The following is a 12962-nucleotide window of genomic DNA, read 5'->3' as shown; positions in this document are numbered from 1 at the left end:
TGGTGACAAATTGCAACGTTTAAAACAGTGTGTTTAAAATACAACAAATAAAACAATTAAGCCTAACATCATATGTGCCAACTTTTGGAATTTTAAATAAATAAATTAAAACAAATATCTTCCAGTAATAATTTTCTTTATGCTACGCAAATTATAAAGACTCATTTTCCACAGTTAGGTGACACTGAACATGAATAATTCAGCATGAAATATAAATGGTAGGGCCACACATGGACTTGAAAATATGTTTCAGATTTCACAATCACAGTTTGTTTTCTGGTCTGGTCTTACACTGGTAAAACTTGGCTAAACAACAGCCTTGCCTTGAATAGATTGCCTATTTTCACTCTAATAGTGGGCAATAACAATATCTGCATTTATCCAGCACTTCCAATTCTACATATTATCAACATTGCAATATTGTTTGTTAGAGTGCACCTGGGCTCTGTAAGCTTACAAGATTTCACAGGCCCGAAATGTGAACTGTCTGTCCCTTCTATGTATACTTTGTCCTGCATCTCCACTGTGTCGCTGCCCCACGGGGCAGCAGTGACAGCACAGAGCAGACACAGGACAGCCCTGCATGGCCTCCAAGCACCTGCACCAGGAAGCGCTGGCAGTGGGAGGGGCTGCTTTTCCTCCACATTGAGCAGCAGTTTGTCCCATACCACTGCTGCTCAGCCAGGGCCCTGTGCCAGCTCTGGGCTCACCTGTTGGGGCTGAGTAGTAGCAGCAGAAGCTGGGCAGAAATTGCTGCTCAGTGCAGGGAAAGTGGTCCCTCCCCCTCACCACTGCTGGGCAGTTTCTCCTGTGGCCGCATGGAACCCTCGCTGTGTTAGGCTGCAGTGCAGCTCCTTCACCGCCTCTGGGCTGCCCAGTGTGACAGCAGTGACAGTGTGGAGCAGCTGCAGGGCAGCTCACAGGTGCCAGTAAAGGAGCTGCACCACAGCCTGGTGCAGGCTTTGGGCAACCTCAGCAAAAACTGCCCTTTGGCAGTGAAGGGGAGGGACCACTTTCCCTATACCAAGCAGCAGTTTCTGCCCAGGTTCTGCTGCTGCCACTGCTGCTGCTCAGCCCCATCAGGTGCACCTGGAGTCGGCGCCAGGCACGCAGGGTCATGGCTGCATGAACTGGTTCCTGCCATTACCGCTGCATGCAGCCAGGCGATGCAGAGTGGGTGCGGGGTGCACTGGGACTGTGCATTGGTGGTGGCAGGGAGGTACCACAGGGTGCGTGGGCTCTGGGCTGTTGCAGGGTGGGGGTGGGTGCTGACTGGCTCAGGGGGGCGCATACAGGGGGCTCCCATGTATACCCCACATACCCTCAGACCTTTCCCCCCAAACCCCACAGCCACACCCTTCCTCATGCACAATCACAAATACCATACCCACACACACATCCCCACAAACCACCCGTACCCCCTGACACTCCTGCACACCCCACACACTATACAAAATGAAGACTGCATTTTGAGCTATTATGCAATCACTTTTACATATACAGTACAAATGCACACGAATCGGGACACAATTTAAAAAAAAATTAAATTAAACTATGTTATTATGGGTGTTTGATTTTTAGTATATAATTTGCGGGTTTTTTTCCTGTTCTAAGATGACAAACCCTCTTCCCCAAAGGAGTACTCCTAGGAGAATGGGGAGAGGCTTCCAGTGGCAAAGGTCAGAGGTTAGGGGCGGGACTTCCAGTCCCAAGATGGTGACCAGGGGGTGGGGCATCTGTCAAGCGGCAGGGTTATCCACACTGCCCTTGACAGCTTGCCAAAACTTGGTAAGCGGCCCTCTGCCCAAAATAATTGCCTGCCCCTGAATTATTCAGTCACATGAGACAATGCAAACCATGTACGTCATAGGCTGAAATATCCACCATCTCTCGTAGATGAAAGGATGCTATTGCTTAATTGCCAGCTACTCGTTCCTTTATAAATGCAATAGTCTGCCAACTGGTCTCAGTCTAGTTATTTGAAATTTTAAAAGCTGTGTCCAAAATCAAAATGTTCTCAGGTGCTAAGTAAGGTCAGTATTTTTACCTGTCCCCTCACTTGTCAAACTCCAGGACTCAAAGCAAGAAGGATTAGTTAAATGCATTATACATCTTATGCTACCCATGTAATAAATTTTTCTTATCAAGAAGAATGTATAATTCATCACAAACTGTAACTATGGCCCTGAATGAATACCATCACTTTTTTTCTGGGAATTTCAACCAATAAATACAGCTAACTTCCATTTTGAAAAAGAAATATGAACATTATATATTAAGGATACACTCAATATGCATTTTTTCTCTACTGAAAATCTGTACATTGTTATTATGTAGGTAATAACAGATTTATTTTAACCATTCACTTCCATTATTTTTAACTGCTTGGTTGTTTGCTATTAAAATTGCAATGTGATTGATTTTAGCAATTAAGTTTTTATTTCTGGAAATAAATCAAGCCTTTGTTTTGTCTGTGTTAAAGGAGGTCACACAAAGGGAACAAAGACAATGTCAGCAGTGATAATATTTTATTCATAGTCCATTTTGGAGGGTTTTAATGAACCAAATGGCTGATCTTTCACACGCTTGGAAAGAGCATGGATTCTGAAATCATTGGAAGTGTTGCCCTGTGGGGTCAGGCCAACCCTCAGGATCTCAATATTGCACTGTTAGACAGGAGGGCATGGTATACAATTGCACATGCACATACTCAAAAATCAATTGGGTATATACACATATACTAGGTGCATACACATGCTCTAGGTACATGCACCCCCCCACACACACACACACTCTCTCTTTCTCTCTCTCTCTCACTCAATCTAGGCACATACACATCCAAAATTACCAGCCTAGGCAAATGCACACCTATCGCCAATTCAAGCACCTATACACACTAAAAGAAATTAGACCAGAATCAACTACCAATACCTGCACACCCAATACACATACATGGATCACTAATTCATATATCATGCACACAGTGATATACATGTATATCAGTTCACATACATACCACTCACTTACACACATACACAGGTGAGTTCCTGATGTGTGGTGTGTATTTATGTGCTTGGTGTACTTGGGATACCTGGGGGAAGGTTAAGGTAAGAGAGAGAGAGTAAAAGTGTAGGGAGTGAAAGTTGCTGGGACTGGGATTAGTACTGGTAGACTTAGAGAGAGCTGAGCTGAGGAGCTAAGGCTTGGGGTTACTTCAGGTGGAGACTGAGATGAAAGTTGCCAGTGCCGGGATTAGAACCAACAGACTAGAGGGAAGTTGGGATAACTTAAGGTTAATTGGTGTTAATTGAAAGCAGAAAGCTGGCAGAGCAAAGGAGCTATGCCCAGGAGAAGGCAAGGAGACTACAGAGGAGCTGAGAGGTACATGGGGAGAGGAAAACAGAGTAGGGCTGAGAGATTGCAGAGAGCGACAGGGCTGAGAAGATGTGAAAAGAAAGCCACAGGGCTGAGAGGATGCAAAAAGTGGTGGGAGCAGGGCTAACAGCTTGCAGAAAGCGACAGGGCTAAGAGCTTGCAGAAAAGGGACAAAAAGGAGCTGAGAGGTGGCAGAAAAAGGGAGACAGAATTGAGAGATCAGGAAAATTGGGGGCGGGGAGGTAGAAACTGGAGCAGAGAGAGACAGAGACCGGAATTTAAGATCGGGAAGGGACCGGAGCTCAGTAAAACACAACGCAACTCGTGGTTACAAATGATAGTGGTTTTCTTGAACAGGGGAGATGGTGACACGATATTTTATTAGTTCCTTTGTGTGCACACGCACGCACGCATGCACGTGTGCGCATACACACAAAATGGCAGCAGGGGTTAAAGAGGCTTGGTGCAGGGGCTGAAGTCCGGGAGGAGAGAGAGAGAGAGAGAGTCCAAATTGGAGGAGGAAATATGCAGGTGATATCTACCTACCCCAGGCTGAAAGTGGGTCCTCAATGGTCAGTTGGGGTCTCCTTCAGCTTGGTGTTGTCCAGAGGAGGTCGCCAGCAGGGCCTCTGGGGTAGATATAACATGGAGCTGGTCTGGTCCAGATGGAAATGGCGTTCCCAAGGAGTCAGTCTTCACTACCCCTTTTTATGGGGCAGAGTACCTCTGATCTCCTATGGGCGGGTCTGTCCAGGCAATGTCAGTCCTGTTCCAGAGGGCTCCAGATGTTCATATTGAGCATGTACAGCCTTGGCACAATGGTGGATTGCCTCATCTTTTGTTTCTTGAATGCTGAGGGTGGTTCCAATGGCTGAGTCGTTGGTCCAAGTATTGGTGTTGATGGTTCAGTCATTCAGAGAATGCTATTTTTAGACCTACTGCCATTGTCTCTCAAACACCCTCATTCATCCCCATTCATTCAGGAACCAAGTTACATAGGAGGGGTAGTATGAGTCATAGGTTACACAACTGGGCATGGGGATAAGATGGAGGCTTGACATTACAAGATGGAAACTTGACATGACTTATTTTAAGTTACATATATAGGCCTAAAACAGTAATCACACAATATAAAAGCAGTACAAACATAATAATTATCACTTATAAAACAGTGGATATCTATATCAAAATAGCAGGGCACTTATTTGCAAAGAGGGGAGAGAAAAATAAAACTTACTTCCTAAAATAAAATGTTAAAGCTTATCCTGTATCTTAGCTTACTTATAATTATCTATAGGGAATAGAGAGGGAGAGGAAAAGTCAGAAATAGTTGGGGAAGGGAAGGAATGCATCTCTCTCTCTCTCTCTCTCTCTCTCTCTCTCTCCCTCTCATATATATGGAGAAAAGAAAAAAAAAAAGCAACACGCGGTTGTGTTACAGAAGGACTCTCATTCTGACTTTTAGTGAGCACTGGACCAAAGGCATAATGCTTGGTAGCGGCACTTTACAGGATGGAGCTCAAATTAATTTCCTAGTGGGGAATGGCAAGGTGACCAGCTGTGAGCTTCCAATTGAAAAACAGTAGCACTGGTGGAGAGTTGCTTGCTTTTCTGCTACTGCAAATGCTGCGTTTTAGGTTTCATCATTTGGTGACTTGTACCTTAAAAAAACAAAAACAAAAAGCAAAAAACCAGCTTCAAAATTCATTTGCAAAATGTATTTGTGTTTGCCAAAACCATCCTTATAAAATGCATGCATACATGCATTTACATTTAGAAACTGGTAAATTGATAGGTCAGTGGCAGGACAATGTTTAATTACCGAGTCTTCATGTGATAACTGACAACTCAATACATTTTTATGTCCCATAAGATTGCTGTTGATAGTTCTGGAGATAGGTATCCTTATGCCTTTAAAACAAAAGTAATAATCTGAAGCAGTGAATTTTTATTCTATCCAAGTTTTGATTGCAATAGTTTAATGCAAAGTTAAAAGCAGTGATCAGGACTCAGGAAATGCAAATCTGCATCCCTCAGCATGCTACTGTAGGATCACAAACTTATTCCAGTCTAGTAACACAAGGAAGCCCCATCGAAGCAAATAGAGTTAATGGCCTCATTAGTTTAGTTATCTCCTCAGACCCAGTTTTATGCCTAGAGCTCTCACTTCTTTTATTAACTTGGCTTCCTGGCAATAAAGGACTGATTGTAGAGGGCACTTGAGGCTTGCTGTTGTTCTGTGGAGAGGATGGTTCCCAGTTACATACATGCTACACACTGTACTCACAGTTGTGTGTGGAAACACCAAAACCTTCCCTGCTGCACATCCAGGACTTGATCCAGCTGAACATCTTGGCCCCAGGCCAGCACAGTATTTATGTTCTCATCACAACACTGCAGAAACCCTGCAGGACTGAGCCTTAAAGGATCAGAGCCAGAGTGAGTGAAATGCTCCTGCTGTCACTAAAACCTTGTACCATTAAACACAGCTGCTATTTCAGGTTTTTAGTTCTACTGAGTATTTTTATTTAACTTCTTTCCCAGCAGGACTGAAAGACAGGCATCAGCAGCATCTTCCTCATTCTAGTAACGAAAAATCTACAGAGCAGAAGCTTTATGTCATTACCAATATGCCAGGAAAAATGATACTGGGAGCATCTACACATTCATTAATTTGCTATAATTATGAAGAATTAACTTTAGTACCTATAATAACAGGTACTACTACTAACTTAAGGTGCCATAATCAGCGTTGCTGCACATTAGTGTAAACAAACACTTTTTTGTGAGGACTAAGTCTACTGTGCATTAGCATGGTTTTTGCTAGCTGTACTAACATGCAGTAGACTTAGTCCAATGGGTATTAAGCATCTAGAGATCAGGTCCCATCTGCCACTGCAGGCACATGACCCCATCTCAGCATCTCTAACCTTCACCTGAAGGTGTCCCTTTTTGCTCCAAACCTTCAACACTTGTATTATAGTTACTAGAAGGGGGTAAAATCATTTGATGCAGTCAGGTAATACACTTCACATGGAAAGGGTAATTTTCAGTCACAAAAGGTAATTAGAAAATCAACTGTAATTATGCGGCAAGTTCCATTTTCTCTTTTTGCAACTCTATCTTCCCTCTTGATATTACAAATAGATGATGCAGTTTCTCAATATAAAGAGTTTTCCTCAACAGAAAGAAATGGATTTTAAAAAAGAGTCATTTAGGAATAAAGGAAACAGGTTTTAAGAAATTTTGTTGTGGCTTCTGTTCAGACTCTTTCCATTTTCTGTTGGAAGTAAAACTCTCTCTCCTCTTCCTCCCTACTCTACATCACCTAGGACAAAAAAAACCAACCCAGCCTCTCTCTCTTTCTCTCTCTCTCTCTCTCTGTCTCTCATTTAGCTGTTTTTGACTAACAGAGGGAGAATAATCATTTGTACTGTATTCTTTTTAGATAGCTGCACGTAGGTTCTTAGTGGAAATTCAACTCACTGCTTCTCTCTTCTTTTCAATCTCTGTACTACAGCATCCTTGAGGCCCTGGCCCCCTTCCTAATGAGCTTTCCAGAGGTTGTGTCAATTCTGATAGAAGAGTCTCTTAAAGAGATGATGAGTTGGGAAGGGACATGTTTTCCAGGTCACAGAGAGCCAGAGATTGGGGAATTCAAAGCAAAGCAAACTGTCAGGTGTGAAATGTAAGGAAATTCAGCATGATGCATTGCATATAGAGCCATACCTGGGTCCACTAATCAAAAAGATCAGAATTTGGCCTACAATACAACCTAATGGTGTCCTGTATTAACCTTACATGTGTCCCAGAAGCAATGTAAGATATTTAGTCAAATTTATACACTGAATATAAAATAGCTCTTGTGGTTTGGCAAGATTATCAATTGCTGGAGTAAATGGGAATTTATTTCTTATTGCCTTCTGTTCACATGAAAGCAGTTTACAGTGTTGGGATTTCCAAGCCCACTGCCTGTAGATCTGCTTTCTCTCCATCACTCTCTCTCTCTGAACATGGAAAAGTAATATTTATTAGAGTAAGCTACACCTATGTATAACTTGAGAGGGGCTGCAATCTTCTTCCTTCTTACTTATTCACACAGAAGCACCAAGACAAAGTGCTGGGATTCTGTCAAGGAGAAAGTTACAGAAAGCCATGTCAGCAGATCCTGCCATCTAGTACAAAAAAGTTGTATAGACAGTACCCTCTCTAATTTGTACTCTCCTGAGTAATTCTTTTCTGTCATCATCTAGACTAGAGCTCAAACAGTAACTAGCATATAGGGGAAAGAAAAGGATGTGTTTACTCCCAGCTTTGCTAGACCCTGGATGAGGACTGGATGTCATTGGGAGACTGTTAGGAAGGCGGGAAATTTCTTTGTTTTTTTCTTTTCCCACAATTTAACTCCAGTTGTATAAACAGATTACAAACTCCATTCCTTTTGCATTTAGGAACATGGAATTCCATGTGCATGAGGGGAATGATCACAACTTTTTTGGCCCTCTAGGCTAAGGACAGACATTCAAAAAGCCTGAGCCTGAACCAGTTTCCAACCATACGGACAATCCTTCTGGACTAAGGAAATTCAGGCACGTGCCTGCAGTGGCTCAGGCTAGAAGCACGGCGGGGGAGGAGGGGGGCGCTAGAGCAGCTTTCCCTTCCCTTGCACAGAGTTGAGCTGAGAGGGGCATGGCCAGACCCCAGCAGGATTTCTCATTAGGGAGATAAGGGAGTGGATTAGGCCTGCACCATGCCAGGCTTTTCTCCACTGCTGCTCAGGGGGTGGGAGAGTTGTCAGCCCCTAGACCCTTGCTAGCACTCTGAGGCAAAGAGGGTGTGCAGTGCATGCATTTGTTGATGACAAGCTCTGTATCAATCAGTGGTGACACATAGGGGGTGCATGGGGGTACTGGTGCACCCCCGACTGGCTGCACTTGCCGCTTAAGCGCTGGCCAGGGAGTGGAGCACCGCTGCGCTCCCAGAAGCAGCTGCAGCCACTTCCAGAAGCAGCTGCAGCTGACCCCCACCCTGCCCCCAGTCAGCGAAAGAGCCTTTTGGGAGACACCCCCCAGTCGCTGACTGGTCGCTGGGGAGGCATGTGCCTCCCCTGACTAAGGCAGCACCGGTCACCCATGTTTTCTATCTGCCTCCCTGCTTGTCAGATTGTCTGCAACAAACTGACAGGCCAGCAAGGTAGCCCAGAGCTGATAAGAGTTTTTATCACCTGATTAGCAAAACAATAGCTTCTCTCCCATTAGTTCAAACTCTTCATAAACAGTTTACCAAGGTGACCTGTTGATTAGCTCCAAAAACCTTGTTATGTCTGCTTGCCTGGCCCAATGAAATTGGAGAGACATACACAGAGACACCACTCGGCATTAGCTAGCACACCAAATGCCTGAGGTCCATGGGGCTGAGGTCCGTGCTGTGGGAGATGCGAGGGAGGAAGTGTGTGGGGGTGGGATTTCTTGCTTGAGCAGAAGAGTGGGGTAGGGCAGGGGAAGCCAGCAGACCCTGCTGTGTCTGCAGTCTCTGCTGAAGCCTTATACAGCACTAGCTAGCATACCACATTCTGGCTATGGTCTGTGCTGTGGGAGAGGGGAGGAAAGGATCCCTTCTTAAATAGCAAGTGGGAGGGAGGGACATGGGGAAGCCAGCAGACCCTACCGTGTCTGCAAGTCTGTGCAGGAGGAGCTCTCCCCACAGAGCAGAGGGGAGGCCCCCCCGCTGCTGTGAAGCAGAGAGCCCCGCCTAGCCCAGAGAGCATGCTGGGATGCTGGGGGTGTCTGGCTTATCTGAAATCAGCCTGGGGTCTAGCATAGACATTGCATAAACCAGTTTGAGCCAAATCAGTTAAGTCTAATACTACATTCAACCAGGTTTATCTTAAACCGGTGTGGGCCATTTCAAAACTGGTTTATATGCACTGAACATCTGTTCTGTTACAGGTTTAAACTAGTTTCTGATCATTTAAATCAGTTTATGTGTAATGTCTGTCCCCAGCCTTAAGGCTCAAAGGGCTTTCACCCCTTCAACTGCAAAGCTCCTGCTCTCCTCTAGTATAAACAGGGCCCCTCACTGGACTTACTGATATCAATCAGACAAAGTACAAAGGTGCTCTTAAGCCTGTGGAGAGAAACAGAAACACCAGCAGACATGAATCAGAGAGAACAGCAGCTGCATCCTGCCCTCTCCCCACTCCCTCTTTCTGTCTGGCCCCTGCCCTGTTGCTGGTACCTACAGGCTTTCTTCTTCCAGCTCCATGCCACTCCCATGTCTCAGGTTAGAAGTACAGCAGGATCACAACAGGTCATGACAGAGCAGTCAGTCAGCATGAAGAAGCTCCTCCTTCACAACACTGCAGTAACCATTTTGCTAGAGTTACTTCCTTTGGTGTGTGGTTTTTCTATGAAGCCAATCATACTGGATACAATATCTAACTGGTTTCCTTGCTAGCTGTGCCTCAGTTTATGCACCACAGTGCTGGGTACACCACCTCATGCTTGCCACTTCAAATAATGCCATCCATTTCCAAATACTTTCATTGATTTCTGATTGCCTCCAGACCCATTTTGACTTCCTGTCCTTTAAGTCTTTGCTCATGTGAGCTTGCTACTAACCTTTTGTGCTCACTGCTGCTCACTCCTCCCCTTCCTATCTACCAAAGCAATGTGCCAAGCCATCTTGTTGCTCCCATCTGTCCTCATGCAGCTGTAACTCTCCAAACCATCACTGGATATTTAGGAAAATGACCCCAATTCTAGAATTGCTTATTGGAGGCCCATTATTCATTATTCATGATTTACTATTCATTATTCACTATTACCAGTATTCTCCTGTTTAAACCGAAAATAGGTTTCAATTCTTAAACTGTGACCAAAAATGATATTCTGAGACTCCCTGTAGGCAACCAAGCATAAACCAATGAATGGTCAAAACAGCCAGTACAAGAGCAAGTTGTGGAGCGATATAAGGCAGCATTTCTTCATTGATGTCCATGGAGCTACACTGATCTACATCAGCTAAAAGGGAGCCATGTAGCATGAAAATTATTTATCCAAATCATTTGGCAATTACTGAGAAACAGCAAACATTGGAGCTGTACAGGGCAGAATCTGGCCTTTCTATCATTGTTTGTTTTTTACTTGGCTTTGGCTCTACAAATATTTTTACTAGACTCTGAACATAAATAATTGCTTAAGGATTTGTCATTTTAATTTGTGATGAGCCTGCAAATATTGACGTTTGCCAAAGATAATGCAGCAGATTTTGTGCTTGGTATCTTTGTTGCCTGTCTGTCTGTCTGTCTTTGTCTTTCTCCTTTTCCCTCTTGTTTATGGGTTTTATTGTTTCCTACCTTCCCCTCAAAATATGAATGTATTGTAATAGCTATGAGAAATAATTGGGTTTAAGACATAGCCTCTATTTGTTTTGAAAGAGAGAAAGTGATGTATTAGTCTTCTCTACCCAGTGCAAGTTTCTTGGTGACTAGCTCATTTTATACCTTGTTTTATGATGCAGTTCAATTAAGGATATAGCATTTCCCTAAGTGGACCCTGTCTGCCATCCCTACAAATTGTTCTGTTCTAATAACAATTTGTCATCCTTACATTTTTTTTAAAGATCCTTGATTGCAATATCTTACTACAAGGCATTTCCTTTGGGGACAGCAAGTTCAGTCTGGATCTTGAGTAATTTCAAACTTTAGCATATTAATCAAACTCTAGCATATTTTTTCTCCAGTTATTTTGCTCTAAAATTCAGAGTAGCTATAGTTTAAGTGCTCAGTATAACTATTTATCTCACAGAAAGAAACCTGTCTTGGAAGCTGCATAAAGACAATTAAATTTGGAATCCTGTGGGGTTTTTTATTTCTTGGGAACACTCCCAAAATCTCAGATAGCACATATGAATCCCTTATCTATGATGGAATAACTGGGTCTGAGTCTCATCTTTTTTTTTTCTTTCACAAGAATGGAAGTGATGAAAGAATTATCTCCGTTGCATTTATTTTTTCTTTTAAAGTTTCTTCCTTCTCTGTTCTGTGTATTTTCAATGCTTCTTTGAATCTGTTTGTCTTTGCTGTCTGCTACCTATTTTCAGCCTATAATAACATTTGTTTGTTTCTTTCTGTTTTTCCTTTGTTCCTTATTATCAGTCCTAAAACCCCCAAAGCATTGAAGTCTGGGTTATATTTTCAACTGATAGGTTTTGAGGTACAGCAACATGAATTAACCCATCACTAATTTCTGGTTTTTAGGGGCTTAATATGTGTCTACTTGATACAAATGTACTTCCATAACTAAGTTCCATTAGGTATGTATGGTTACTAACAAGGAAAAGAAGGTGGCATTTATATTCCTAAAACATTATGGATACCAATAGAAGCCCTATCCTATAATTGTGTACATGTATGTTTCTTGTCTCATACAAGTAGTGCTACTATATTCACATGAATACATTTAATGAATAAATGAATTACTCATGTAAGGTTGGAGTGTTATTGTTATTTGCTGTGATGGTCCAGGGAATATGTGAGAAGCAAAGGGTTTTTTTATATAATATTTTTTGATAGATGAGCTCTATGTGTATACAATTGTCCCAATAAAAGATATTGCCAAATTAAGGTATGTATGCATATAAGCATTTCCAGGAATGAGGCCAATGACTTCAGATAGCCATTTGTTAAAAAATGATAGACATTGACATTTTCTTTTGACTAAATCTACCACTTGGCTGTAGAAGAAATGCTGTCGCTTGAATCAATCTACTTGATGAGCTACATTACTGAGCTCATAATGGACTGTTTGATCAGGTCAATTGATCTGAATTCCTCCTGTTGCTAACACTAATCTTTCTAAGCACAATATGTTGAAAAAAAATCATATCTATTTTCAAAAGAAAGCCTAAATGCATTATGTTACCATGCAGAGGCAGGATGCAGTGACTCTGCAGGGGCAGGATGTATCAACCTTTGTAGAACTCTGACAAATGAGCAAAGAATGGCTGTACAAAATGAAAAGGCAGGATGCTTCTTATTCTAGCAGACATTTGTACAGAAATATTCATCTCATGCTAATCTTACTTCCTCTGCTTCCTTCTTATGAAATACCTTTTTCCCCTGGAGTAAACAGCTTTTTAATGATATCCTGTTTCATAAGTCTTTTCCCAAAGCTTCTTAATTAATGAGAATGGGGGACACTTGTCTCTTCTCAACAGCTAGAGGAGACATCAGGGCTAGGGACAAACATTACACATAAATCGGTTTAAGTGATCAGAAACTGGTTTAAACCTGTAATGGAACAGATGTTCAGTGTGCATCAACTGGTTTGAAAATGGCTGAAACCAGTTTTAGATAAACCTGGTAGAATGTAGTATCAGACTGATCTGATTTGGGTCAAACCGGTTTATGCAATGTCTGTTCCAGACCCCTTCCTGGCTTAAGTTAAATCAGAGTCCCCCAGCATCCAGGCATGCTCTCTGGGCTGGGCGAGGCTCCCCTCTGCTCCCTAGCTGCAGCTCTGGCAGAGATTTCAGGTACGGTAGGGTCTGCCTGGCTTCCTCCTGCTCCCCCGCTTCCCCCTCAC

General features: G+C 42.9%; 1 protein-coding gene and 1 long non-coding RNA gene across 2 annotated transcripts in view; one reads left to right on the top strand and one right to left on the bottom strand.

The window, feature by feature from the left end:
- The window catches only part of ST6GAL1 (ST6 beta-galactoside alpha-2,6-sialyltransferase 1), a 175512-nt gene that overhangs the window by 17251 nt on the left and 145299 nt on the right, over positions 1 to 12962 (top strand).
- On the bottom strand, positions 4964 to 6887 carry LOC102373741. The gene is made up of 3 exons (XR_324375.1): positions 6862 to 6887; positions 5663 to 5794; positions 4964 to 5036 (listed from the first exon to the last, which is right to left on the bottom strand). It is a non-coding gene; the product is annotated as an uncharacterized LOC102373741 (long non-coding RNA).

The sequence above is a fragment of the Alligator sinensis genome, unplaced genomic scaffold, assembly GCF_000455745.1.
Source record: "Alligator sinensis unplaced genomic scaffold, ASM45574v1 scaffold572_1, whole genome shotgun sequence".
Lineage (NCBI taxonomy): Eukaryota > Metazoa > Chordata > Crocodylia > Alligatoridae > Alligator > Alligator sinensis.
Note: the sequence above shows the minus strand (reverse complement) of the source record. Positions and strands in the feature narration are given on the sequence as shown.